Raw genomic sequence first — 13,908 nt, forward strand, 5'->3', positions numbered from 1 at the left:
TTGGTGGGTGTCACATTTTAAAATGGCAAACATAAATGTGTTCCGCTTATTATCATCATATACACAGTTCGACTCTGTTTGCGTTCTCTATCCAATGTAACATCCATGTAGTAACATTTTGATAGCATGTACCTTTTTTACATCACAACTGTTAAGTGCTTAATTTGAATAAATTTACACTTTTAATTCTCTAAGTTTTAATTTCAATATATTTGATCCCTCCTTGTAGTCTGATAACACATAATATTAGTTGTTGTCACTTCACTTTTTCAGCTTTAATATTTTTGAAAACACTAAAAGGTAACAAAAAGAATAACCATTTTTGGGACCTTCATTCATCACCTTATAACAGTTCATCACATGCATGCATTCAAAATCCTTGGTAGTATTCCCTTGGTTTATTTCTCATTTGAGTTCAAGGTCACAACTCGTATTACATACCTTTAATGAATTGCCAGTTTCTATATGTTTTTTATCAAGAAAAACGCAATGTTTGGAGGACATTGCATATTTTGTACACATGTTATGTGACAATATCGATCATAATTGTACATCATCCAAGTTAACTTCTTAAACTTAAACTGTAGTTATAGATTGGTTTCAAGTTAAAAATGTCAAATATGGAAGAATGAAGTAAATTGTTGATGAGAACAAAATCTGCGAGCATTCATCATTCTCATCATATCTTCTTGAACCTGACTCCGATTTATTGATTCAAAAGTTTAAACGTCTGTAACTCAAAGAACTACAAATCTCATTACTTATTTAAATTTTGGACGGGCGAGGGGCCCCTTCTAGCTCTGAGTAATAATTTCATAAGATCGAACAACATTTCACAAAAAAAATGTTACAATTCAGTTCCAATCGAGTGAGTTATGACGAAAACAGAATCATCTAACTCGTTTATATCCCAAAAATACATAACTAACAGGAATGTAAATAAAGATGAAAAAGCCATCATTGTTACTTATGATTAATTATGTTCCATTTCTAAGTGGTTGCATTCACAGGGGGCAGTCATGAGTCATGGTCCCCAACTTTTTTTTTTTTTTTGAAAGGCAATATATATTAATAGAATAAATAAACCTAGCAAGATGCTAGAAATTACAACTAATCCGACAAAACAAACACGACTAACACCGGATCTCAAGTTACTCGATGGCTACAAACACAAAAACCAAAAACGACCTAAGACCACACGAAAGGGGGTATCATACATACAAAGTACAATTCCTACATTCGAATCAACTCAACACAATATCAATAAGGGCAATGACTAGGTAAATTAAATATGAAACGAAATGAAAATAACCACGACCTAAACCTTCACACCTTGAACTCGACCCACGATAACTTAAACCATTTCGATCATCCAATCTACCAAGTAGTGACATTGTGCGAGAAGAGACGTTTGCCTGAAAAATACCCTGACATGTATGAACTCGCCCTTGAAGCGACTTTTAACAGCAACATATCTCGACCATACCCCTGCAATGAAAAGCAAACACACGAGATCTGACAAAAGAGCCCGCATCACGAAACGAAAATCTGACACTCGATATGAAATGTCCCGTTCTTATTGATTAAAAACGTTTCATATTAATTGATTTCGTTGCGAGGTTTTGACCTCTATATGAGACGTTTTTTTTCAAAGACTGCATTCATTTTTAAAACAAACCATAACCTTTATTTCATAAATAAAGGTTTAAAAAGCTTTACGTAGATTATCAAATAATGATAATCTAAAATATCCTGTTTACACACGACCATTACATAATGGTTTACAATACAAATATGTTACATCAAAATCAGTTTCTTGAATGCAGTTTTTACACAATATCATACAAACATGGACTCCAAATCTTGTCCTTATTTTAGTATGCAACAGCGGAAGCTCTTAATATCCACCTGAGAATAAACATGCTTTAAACGTCAACAAAAATGTTGGTGAGTTATAGGTTTAACCTATATATATCAAATCGTAACAATAGACCACAAGATTTCATATTTCAATACACATCCCATACATAGAGATAAAAATCATTCATATGGTGAACACCTGGTAACCGACATTAACAAGATGCATATATAAGAATATCCCCATCATTCCGGGACACCCTTCGGATATGATATAAATTTCGAAGTACTAAAGCATCCGGTACTTTGAATGGGGTTTGTTAGGCCCAATACATCTATCTTTAGGATTCGCGTCAATTAGGGTGTCTGTTCCCTAATTCTTAGATTACCAGACTTAATAAAAAGGGGCATATTCGATTTCGATAATTCAACCATAGAATGTAGTTTCACGTACTTGTGTCTATTTTGTAAATCATTTATAAAACCTACATGTATTCTCATCCCAAAAATATTAGATTTTAAAAGTGGGACTATAACTCACTTTCACAGATTTTTACTTCGTCGAGAAGTAAGACTTGGCCACTAGTTGATTCACGAACCTATAACAATATATACATATATATCAAAGTATGTTCAAAATATATTTACAACACTTTTAATATATTTTGATGTTTTAAGTTTATTAAGTCAGCTGTCCTCGTTAGTAACCTACAACTAGTTGTCCACAGTTAGATGTACTGAAATAAATCGATAAATATTATCTTGAATCAATCCACGACCCAGTGTATACGTATCTCAGTATTGATCACAACTCAAACTATATGTATTTTGGAATCAACCTCAACCCTGTATAGCTAACTCCAACATTCACATATAGAGTGTCTATGGTTGTTCCGAAATATATATAGATGTGTCGACATGATAGGTCGAAACATTGTATACGTGTCTATGGTATCTCAAGATTACATAATATACAATACAAATTGATTAAGTTATGGTTGGAATAGATTTGTTACCAATTTTCACGTAGCTAAAATGAGAAAAATTATCCAATCTTGTTTTACCCATAACTTCTTCATTTTAAATCCGTTTTGAGTGAATCAAATTGCTATGGTTTCATATTGAACTCTATTTTATGAATCTAAACAGAAAAAGTATAGGTTTATAGTCGGAAAAATAAGTTACAAGTCGTTTTTGTAAAGGTAGTCATTTCAGTCGAAAGAACGACGTCTAGATGACCATTTTAGAAAACATACTTCCACTTTGAGTTTAACCATAATTTTTGGATATAGTTTCATGTTCATAATAAAAATCATTTTCTCAGAATAACAACTTTTAAATCAAAGTTTATCATAGTTTTTAATTAACTAACCCAAAACAGCCCGCGGTGTTACTACGACGGCGTAAATCCTGTTTTACGGTGTTTTTCGTGTTTCCAGGTTTTAAATCATTAAGTTAGCATATCATATAGATATAGAACATGTGTTTAGTTGATTTTAAAAGTCAAGTTAGAAGGATTAACTTTTGTTTGCGAACAAGTTTAGAATTAACTAAACTATGTTCTAGTGATTACGAGTTTAAACCTTCGAATAAGATAGTTTTATATATATGAATCGAATGATGTTATGAACATCATTACTACCTCAAGTTTAGTAGGTAAACCTACTGGAAGTGACAAGAAATGATCTAGCTTCAAAGGATCTTGGATGGCTTGAAAGTTCTTGAAGTAGGATCATGACACAAAAACAAGTTCAAGTAAGATTTTTACTCGAATTAAGATAGTTTATAGTTATAGAAATTGAATCAAAGTTTGAATATGAATATTACCTTGAATAAGAAAGATAACCTACTGTATATAACAAAGGTTTCTTGATCTTAGATGATTACTTGGAATGGATTAGAAAGCTTGGAAGTAAATTAGTAAAGTTGAAGGGATTTTTGAAGTGTTCTTGAAGTGTTCTTCCTATGATGATTATAGCTTGATTCTTGAAGTGATTTTTGATGAAGATGATGATTAAATACTGGAAAAATACGTTCATAATAGTGTGTGTGTGTGTGTGTTGAGAGAGAATTAGAAAGAGAATTGGAAGTGAAATGGAGTGAATGATGAGTGGTAATTGGTGAGTGGTGAGTGGGGTTAAAAGGAGTTCTAGTTAGTTGACTAGCTCATGGTAGAAGTTAAAATTGATTAGTCATACATGACATAATCAAGAGTGGAATCCCATGCTAGTTCCTATTGGTATATACCCATAGTAAGTACGTTTTGAAGCTGTGTATAATACGGGTAAGAATACGACTAGAATTCTTGATGAAAGAAAAGAATGGGAAAGTAACTATAACCATTTTCGTTAAGTATGAGTGTTTTGATATATGTCTTGAAGTCTTCCAAAAGTATTTTAATACATCTAAATACACTACATGTATATACATTTTAACTGAGTCGTTAAGTCATCGTTAGTCGTTACATGTAAGTGTTGTTTTGAAACTTTAAGTTAACGATCTCAATTAATGTTGTTAACCCATTGTTTATTATATCTAATGAGATGTTAAATTATTATATTATCATGATATTATGATATATTAATATATCTTAATATGATATATATACATTTAAATGTCGTTACAACGATAATCGTTACATATATGTCTCGTTTCGAAATCCTTAAGTTAGTAGTCTTGTTTATATGTATATAACTCATTATTAATATACTTATGGAGATACTTACTTATCATAATCTCATGTTAACCATATGTATATCCATATATATATCGTCATGTCGTTTTTACAAGTTTTAACGTTCGTGAATCGCCGGTCAACTTGGGTGGTCAATTGTCTATATGAAACATATTTCAATTAATCAAGTCTTAACAAGTTTGATTGCTTAACATGTTGGAAACATTTAATCATGTAAATATCAATCTCAATTAATATATATAAACATGGAAAAGTTCAGGTCACTACAGTACCTACCCGTTAAATAAATTTTGTCCCGAAATTTTAAGCTGTTGAAGGTGTTGACGAATCTTCTGGAAATAGATGCGGGTATTTCTTCTTCATCTGATCTTCACGCTCCCAGGTGAACTAGGGTCCTCTATGAGCATTCCATCGAACCTTAACAATTGGTATCTTGTTTTTCTTAAGTCTTTTAACCTCACGATCCATTATTTCGACGGGTTCTTCGATGAATTGGAGTTTTTCGTTGATTTGGATTTCATCTAACGGAATAGTGAGATCTTCTTTAGCAAAACATTTCTTCAAATTCGAGATGTGGAAAGTGTTATGTACAGCCGCGAGTTGTTGAGGTAACTCAAGTCGGTAAGCTACTGGTCCGACACGATCAATAATCTTGAATGGTCCAATATACCTTGGATTTAATTTCCCTCGTTTACCAAATCGAACAACGCCTTTCCAAGGTGCAACTTTAAGCATGACCATCTCTCCAATTTCAAATTCTATATCTTTTCTTTTAATGTCAGCGTAGCTCTTTTGTCGACTTTGGGCGGTTTTCAACCGTTGTTGAATTTGGATGATCTTCTCGGTAGTTTCTTGTATAATCTCCGGACCCGTAATTTATCTATCCCCCACTTCACTCCAACAAATCGGAGACCTGCACTTTCTACCATAAAGTGCTTCAAACGGCGCCATCTCAATGCTTGAATGGTAGCTATTGTTGTAGGAAAATTCTGCTAACGGTAGATGTCGATCCCAACTGTTTCCGAAATCAATAACACATGCTCGTAGCATGTCTTCAAGCGTTTGTATCGTCCTTTCGCTCTGCCCATCAGTTTGTAGATGATAGGCAGTACTCATGTCTAGACGAGTTCCTAATGCTTGCTGTAATGTCTGCCAGAATCTTGAAATAAATCTGCCATCCCTATCAGAGATAATAGAGATTGGTATTCCATGTCTGGAGACGACTTCCTTCAAATACAGTCGTGCTAACTTCTCCATCTTGTCATCTTCTCTTATTGGCAGGAAGTGTAGTGACCCGAACTTTTCCATGTTTATATATATTAATTGAGATTAATGTTTACATGATTAAATGTTTCCAACATGTTAAGCAATCAAACTTGTTAAGACTTGATTAATTGAAATAGGTTTCATATAGACAATTGACCACCCAAGTTGACCGGTGATTCACGAACGTTAAAACTTGTAAAAAAAAAACTATATGATGACATATATATGGTTATATATATAGTTAACATGATATTATGATAAGTAAACATATCATTAATTATATTAACAATGAACTACATATGTAAAAACAAGACTACTAACTTAATGATTTTGAAACGAGACATATATGTAACGTTTATCGTTGTAACGACATTTAATGTATATATATCATATTAAGAGATATTCGTACATCATAATATCATGATAATATAATAATTTAAAATCTCTTTTGATATTATAAACATTGGGTTAACAACATTTAACAAGATCGTTAACCTAAAGGTTTCAAAACAACACTTACATGTAACGACTAACGATGACTTAACGACTCAGTTAAAATGTATATACATGTTGTGTTTTAATATGTATTTATACACTTTTGAAAGACTTCAATACACTTATCAAAATACTTCTACTTAACAAAAATGCTTACAATTACATTCTCGTTCAGTTTCATCAACAATTCTACTCGTATGCACCCGTATTCGTACTCGTACAATACACAGCTTTTAGATGTATGTACTATTGGTATATACACTCCAATGATCAGCTCTTAGCAGCCCATGTGAGTCACCTAACACATGTGGGAACCATCATTTGGCAACTAGCATGAAATATCTCATAAGATTACAAAAATATGAGTAATCATTCATGACTTATTTACATGAAAACAAAATTACATATCCTTTATATCTAATCCATACACCAACGACCAAAAACACCTACAAACACTTTCATTCTTCAATTTTCTTCATCTAATTGAACTCTCTCAAGTTCTATCTTCAAGTTCTAAGTGTTCTTCATAAATTCCAAAAGTTCTAGTTTCATAAAATCAAGAATACTTTCAAGTTTGCTAGCTCACTTCCAATCTTGTAAGGTGATCATCCAACCTCAAGAAATCTTTGTTTCTTACAGTAGGTTATCATTCTAATACAAGGTAATAATCATATTCAAACTTTGGTTCAATTTCTATAACTATAACAATCTTATTTCAAGTGATGATCTTACTTGAACTTGTTTTCGTGTCATGATTTTGCTTCAAGAACTTTGAGCCATCCAAGGATCCATTGAAGCTAGATCCATTTTTCTCTTTTCCAGTAGGTTCATCCAAGGAACTTAAGGTAGTAATGATGTTCATAACATCATTCGATTCATACATATAAAGCTATCTTATTCGAAGGTTTAAACTTGTAATCACTAGAACATAGTTTAGTTAATTCTAAACTTGTTCGCAAACAAAAGTTAATCCTTCTAACTTGACTTTTAAAATCAACTAAACACATGTTCTATATCTATATGATATGCTAACTTAATGATTTAAAACCTGGAAACACGAAAAACACCGTAAAACCGGATTTACGCCGTCGTAGTAACACCGCGGGCTGTTTTGGGTTAGTTAATTAAAAACTATGATAAACTTTGATTTAAAAGTTGTTATTCTGAGAAAATGATTTTTATTATGAACATGAAACTATATCCAAAAATTATGGTTAAACTCAAAGTGGAAGTATGTTTTCTAAAATGGTCATCTAGACGTCGTTCTTTCGACTGAAATGACTACCTTTACAAAAACGACTTGTAACTTATTTTTCCGACTAGAAACCTATACTTTTTTTGTTTAGATTCATAAAATAGAGTTCAATATGAAACCATAGCAATTTGATTCACTCAAAACGGATTTAAAATGAAGAAGTTATGGGTAAAACAAGATTGGATAATTTTTCTCATTTTAGCTACGTGAAAATTGGTAACAAATCTATTCCAACCATAACTTAATCAACTTGTATTATATATTATGTAATCTTGAGATACCATAGACACGTATACAATGTTTCGACCTATCATGTCGACACATCTATATATATTTCGGAACAACCATAGACACTCTATATGTGAATGTTGGAGTTAGCTATACAGGGTTGAGGTTGATTCCAAAATATATATAGTTTGAGTTGTGATCAATACTGAGATACGTATACACTGGGTCGTGGATTGATTCAAGATAATATTTATCGATTTATTTCTGTACATCTAACTGTGGACAACTAGTTATAGGTTACTAACGAGGACAGCTGACTTAATAAACTTAAAACATCAAAATATATTAAAAGTGTTGTAAATATATTTTGAACATACTTTAATATATATGTATATATTGTTATAGGTTCGTGAATCAACAGTGGCCAAGTCTTACTTCCCGACGAAGTAAAAATCTGTGAAAGTGAGTTATAGTCCCACTTTTAAAATCTAATATTTTTGGGATGAGAATACATGCAGGTTTTATAAATGATTTACAAAATAGACACAAGTACGTGAAACTACATTCTATGGTTGAATTATCGAAATCGAATATGCCCCTTTTTATTAAGTCTGGTAATCTAAGAATTAGGGAACAGACACCCTAATTGACGCGAATCCTAAAGATAGATCTATTGGGCCTAACAAACCCCATCCAAAGTACCGGATGCTTTAGTACTTCGAAATTTATATCATATCCGAAGGGTGTCCCGGAATGATGGGGATATTCTTATATATGCATCTTGTTATTGTCGGTTACCAGGTGTTCACCATATGAATGATTTTTATCTCTATGTATGGGATGTGTATTGAAATATAAAATCTTGTGGTCTATTGTTACGATTTGATATATATAGGTTAAACCTATAACTCACCAACATTTTTGTTGACGTTTTAAGCATGTTTATTCTCAGGTGATTATTAAGAGCTTCCGCTGTCGCATACTTAAATAAGGACAAGATTTGGAGTCCATGCTTGTATGATATTGTGTAAAAACTGCATTCAAGAAACTTATTTTGTTGTAACATATTTGTATTGTAAACCATTATGTAATGGTCGTGTGTAAACAGGATATTTTAGATTATCATTATTTGATAATCTACGTAAAGCTTTTTAAACCTTTATTGATGAAATAAAGGTTATGGTTTGTTTAAAAATGAATGCAGTCTTTGAAAAACGTCTCATATAGAAGTCAAAACCTCGCAACGAAATCAATTAATATGGAACGTTTTTAATCAATAAGAACGGGACATTTCAGTTGGTATCCGAGCGTTGGTCTTAGAGAACCAGAAAATTTGCATTAGTGTGTCTTATCAAGTTTGTTAGGATGCATTAGTGAGTCTGGACTTCGACCGTGTTTTCTTTAAAAATGATTGCTTAACATTTTTGTTGGAAACTATATATTTTTACCATATGAATATTATGTGATATATTAATCTCTTAACGTGTTTGATATTATGTGATAGATGTCTACCTCTAGAACAAGTCCCATTGACTCACCTAATAATAATGAAGAGTCAAATGTAAATTGGAATGATTTGTGGACTGATTCACAAGTTCCCGAAGAGGAACCGGAAGAAGAGTCGGAACCGGAAGAAGAATCGGAACCGGAAGAAGAATCGGAACCGGATGAAGAAATAGAACCGGTGGGGGAAATAATAAAACGGTTAAGTAAAAGAAAATCCTCAACCAACCGACCAAAGTTAATTATGGTCAATGGTGTTTCCGCCAAGGAAGCAAAATATTGGGAGGATTACCAATTCTCCGATGAATCGGATTCCGACGAGAATTCCGATGATGTTATAGAAATTACCCCAACTGAATTTAAAAAGGCAAAAGAAAATAATAAGGGAAAGGGCATAAAAATAGAGAAATCTAATTCCAACCCCGATGAACTTTATATGTATCGTCAACCCCCGAAGTCCTTAAGTTGTAACAATGACCCGGGAACCTCTAAACCACCAGGTTTTTCTAAACCAATGTGGACAACGACAGCTCGTATTAGGGGAACATCATATATCCCTAGAAACTTGGCAAAACGAACCAAAACCGAAGAAGAAGAAACGAGCGAGTCGGAATAAGATAGTTGTATTCGTGTGGTGTAATATATGTAATATAGTGTTCTTATGCTTTATGATATATGTAAAAATTGCTTGTATTAATAAGTATTTTTTTATGAAACTAACTCTTGTCTATTTTACAGTTTAAAAACACAAAATGGATAGACAACCCAATATTTTAAGAGACCTACCCGGAGACATGATTGATGAAATCTTGTCTAGAGTCGGCCAGAATTCTTCGGCACAACTATTTAAGGCGAGATCAGTTTGTAAGACATTCGAAGAACGTTCCAAGAATGTCTTGGTTTATAAGAGACTTTCGTTTGAAAGATGGGGGATATCACATTGGGAAACCCATAAGTTACGATGTGTTTACTTTGACGCATATATTGCGGGGAACCCAAATGCTATTTTACGCAACGGGTTAAGAAATTATTTTGACTCAATATATCCGAATATTGGACTTCGTGATTTAGAAAAAGCGGCTAACATGCAACATAAAGAAGCATGTTATGCTTACGGATTAGTAATGTTCGCTTCTCACCAAAGTGAGAACAAGAACATCGGGCTACAACTATTAAACAAAACGTTTCCACAAGTGACGGAGTCGGTAATTGGGGTAAGAAATGAGGTTTTTAGATTATTACGGGACTGTTGGACATTACGTAACCCTCGTCCCTTTGATGATGTTACAACACGCTGTCTTATCAACGGCCATAACGGTTATGTTGCACAAGACCAAGGATGGGAAGTAGTCCTAGTAAAACCAGAATGCATGACTTGTTTCTGGACGTATGAATTACGTGTCTTTATTGCCTTTGCTGAACGACTTGTGTACTAGCTAGAATTGTCTTCACAACTATCTTGTATCAAAGTTATTGTGTGCTATATTTCATGCTTTATGTAAAATAAGCGGTATTGTAAGTTTGTAAAATATTGTATAAAAGTTTGAACGCGAAATATTATTACAATCAGTTTTTCATATAGAATTGTAGTAGTTGAATTGTATATTAGCTACTAAGTATGAACTTAACGGGTAGGTACTACCCGAATTTAAACTTATAAAACGCTAATATGAAGAAAAAGCTTTTATAAATAAGTTCATATTATGCTACGAAATACTATTAACTACTCTTAATATTCTGTATGATTAACTTGTTCCATTTAACTATTTTGAAGGAAATGGCACCGACTACTCGACACACCGTGAATATGAATGAAGAGGAATTCCGTACTTTTCTAGCTTCAAACATAGCCGCAGTACAGGCTGCGCTACATACCAACAATAACCTTGGATCTAGCAGTACAGGAAATCGTGTAGGATGCACCTACAAAGAATTCACTGCCTGCAAACCTTTGGAATTTGATGGAACCGAAGGACCGATCGGATTGAAACGGTGGACCGAGAAGGTTGAATCGGTGTTTGCCATAAGTAAGTGTACTGAAGAGGACAAAGTGAAGTATGCTACGCATACCTTCACAGGTTCTGCGTTAACATGGTGGAATACCTATCTAGAGCAAGTGGGACAAGATGATGCGTACGCACTACCGTGGTCAGCATTCAAGCACTTGATGAACGAGAAGTACCGTCCCAGAACCGAGGTCAATAAGCTCAAGACAGAACTTAGAGGGTTACGAACCCAAGGATTTGATATTACCACGTACGAAAGACGATTCACAGAATTGTGCCTATTGTGTCCGGGAGCATTCGAAGATGAGGAAGAGAAGATCGACGCATTTGTGAAAGGATTACCGGAAAGAATCCAAGAAGATATAAGTTCACACGAGCCCGCCTCCATACAACAGGCATGTAGAATGGCTCACAAACTAGTGAACCAGATTGAAGAAAGAATTAAAGAACAGACTGCTGAAGAGGCCAATGTGAAGCAAGTCAAAAGAAAGTGGGAGGAAAACGGTGATAAGAATCACCAATACAACAACAACAGCAATTACAACAATAATCGCAACAATTATCCCAACAATCGTAACATCAATCGCAACTACAACAAACGGCCCAACAACAACAACAACAACAACAACAGCAACTACAACAATCATCCCAACAACAATAATAACCGCAACAACAACAACCATCAGAAGCAACTATGCCAAAGGTGTGAAAAGAATCACTCGGGGTTCTGCACCAAATTTTGCAACAAGTGTAAAAGAAATGGTCATAGCGCGACGAAGTGTGAGGTCTACGGACCAGGGGTTAACAGAACGAAAGGAACAAATGGTGTCGGAACGAGTAATGGCGGAGCAAGTAGTGTCGGAGCAAGTTATGCCAATGTAGTTTGTTATAAATGTGGAAAACCGGGCCACATTATTAGAAATTGCCCGAACCAGGAGAACACGAATGGACAAGGCCGCGGAAGAGTTTTCAATATTAATGCGGCAGAGGCACAGGAAGACCCGGAGCTTGTTACGGGTACGTTTCTTATTGACAATAAATCTGCTTACGTTTTATTTGATTCGGGTGCGGATAGAAGCTATATGAGTAGAGATTTTTGTGCTAAATTAAGTTGTCCATTGACGCCTTTGGATAGTAAATTTTTACTCGAATTAGCAAATGGTAAATTAATTTCAGCAGATAATATATGTCGGAATCGAGAAATTAAACTGGTTAGCGAAACATTTAAGATTGATTTGATACCAGTAGAGTTAGGGAGTTTTGATGTGATAATCGGTATGGACTGGTTGAAAGAAGTGAAAGCGGAGATCGTTTGTTACAAAAATGCAATTCGCATTATACGAGAAAAAGGAAAACCCTTAATGGTGTACGGAGAAAAGGGCAACACGAAGCTACATCTTATTAGTAATTTGAAGGCACAAAAACTAATAAGAAAAGGTTGCTATGCTGTTCTAGCACACGTCGAGAAAGTACAAACTGAAGAAAAGAGCATCAATGATGTTCCTATTGCAAAAGAATTTCCCGATGTATTTCCGAAAGAATTACCGGGATTACCCCCACATCGATCCGTTGAATTTCAAATAGATCTTGTACCAGGAGCTGCACCAATAGCTCGTGCTCCTTACAGACTCGCACCCAGCGAGATGAAAGAACTGCAAAGCCAATTACAAGAACTTTTAGAGCGTGGTTTCATTCGACCAAGCACATCACCGTGGGGAGCTCCTGTTTTGTTTGTCAAGAAGAAAGATGGTACATTCAGGTTGTGTATCGACTACCGAGAGTTGAACAAACTTACCATCAAGAACCGCTACCCACTACCGAGAATCGACGACTTATTTGATCAACTACAAGGCTCGTCTGTTTATTCAAAGATTGACTTACGTTCCGGGTATCATCAAATGCGGGTGAAAGAAGATGATATTCCAAAGACTGCTTTCAGAACACGTTACGGTCATTACGAGTTTATGGTCATGCCGTTTGGTTTAACTAATGCACCAGCTGTGTTCATGGACCTTATGAACCGAGTGTGTGGACCATACCTTGACAAGTTTGTCATTGTTTTCATTGATGACATACTTATTTACTCAAAGAATGACCAAGAACACGGTGAACATTTGAGAAAGGTGTTAGAAGTATTGAGGAAGGAAGAATTGTACGCTAAGTTTTCAAAGTGTGCATTTTGGTTGGAAGAAGTTCAATTCCTCGGTCACATAGTGAACAAAGAAGGTATTAAGGTGGATCCGGCAAAGATAGAAACTGTTGAAAAGTGGGAAACCCCGAAAACTCCGAAACACATACGCCAGTTTTTAGGACTAGCTGGTTACTACAGAAGGTTCATCCAAGACTTTTCCAGAATAGCAAAACCCTTGACTGCATTAACGCATAAAGGGAAGAAATTTGAATGGAATGATGAACAAGAGAAAGCGTTTCAGTTATTGAAGAAAAAGCTAACTACGGCACCTATATTGTCATTGCCTGAAGGGAATGATGATTTTGTGATTTATTGTGACGCATCAAAGCAAGGTCTCGGTTGTGTATTAATGCAACGAACGAAGGTGATTGCTTATGCGTCTAGACAATTGAAGATTCACGAACAAAATTAT

Source organism: Rutidosis leptorrhynchoides, chromosome 7, assembly GCF_046630445.1.
Source record: "Rutidosis leptorrhynchoides isolate AG116_Rl617_1_P2 chromosome 7, CSIRO_AGI_Rlap_v1, whole genome shotgun sequence".
NCBI lineage: Eukaryota > Viridiplantae > Streptophyta > Magnoliopsida > Asterales > Asteraceae > Rutidosis > Rutidosis leptorrhynchoides.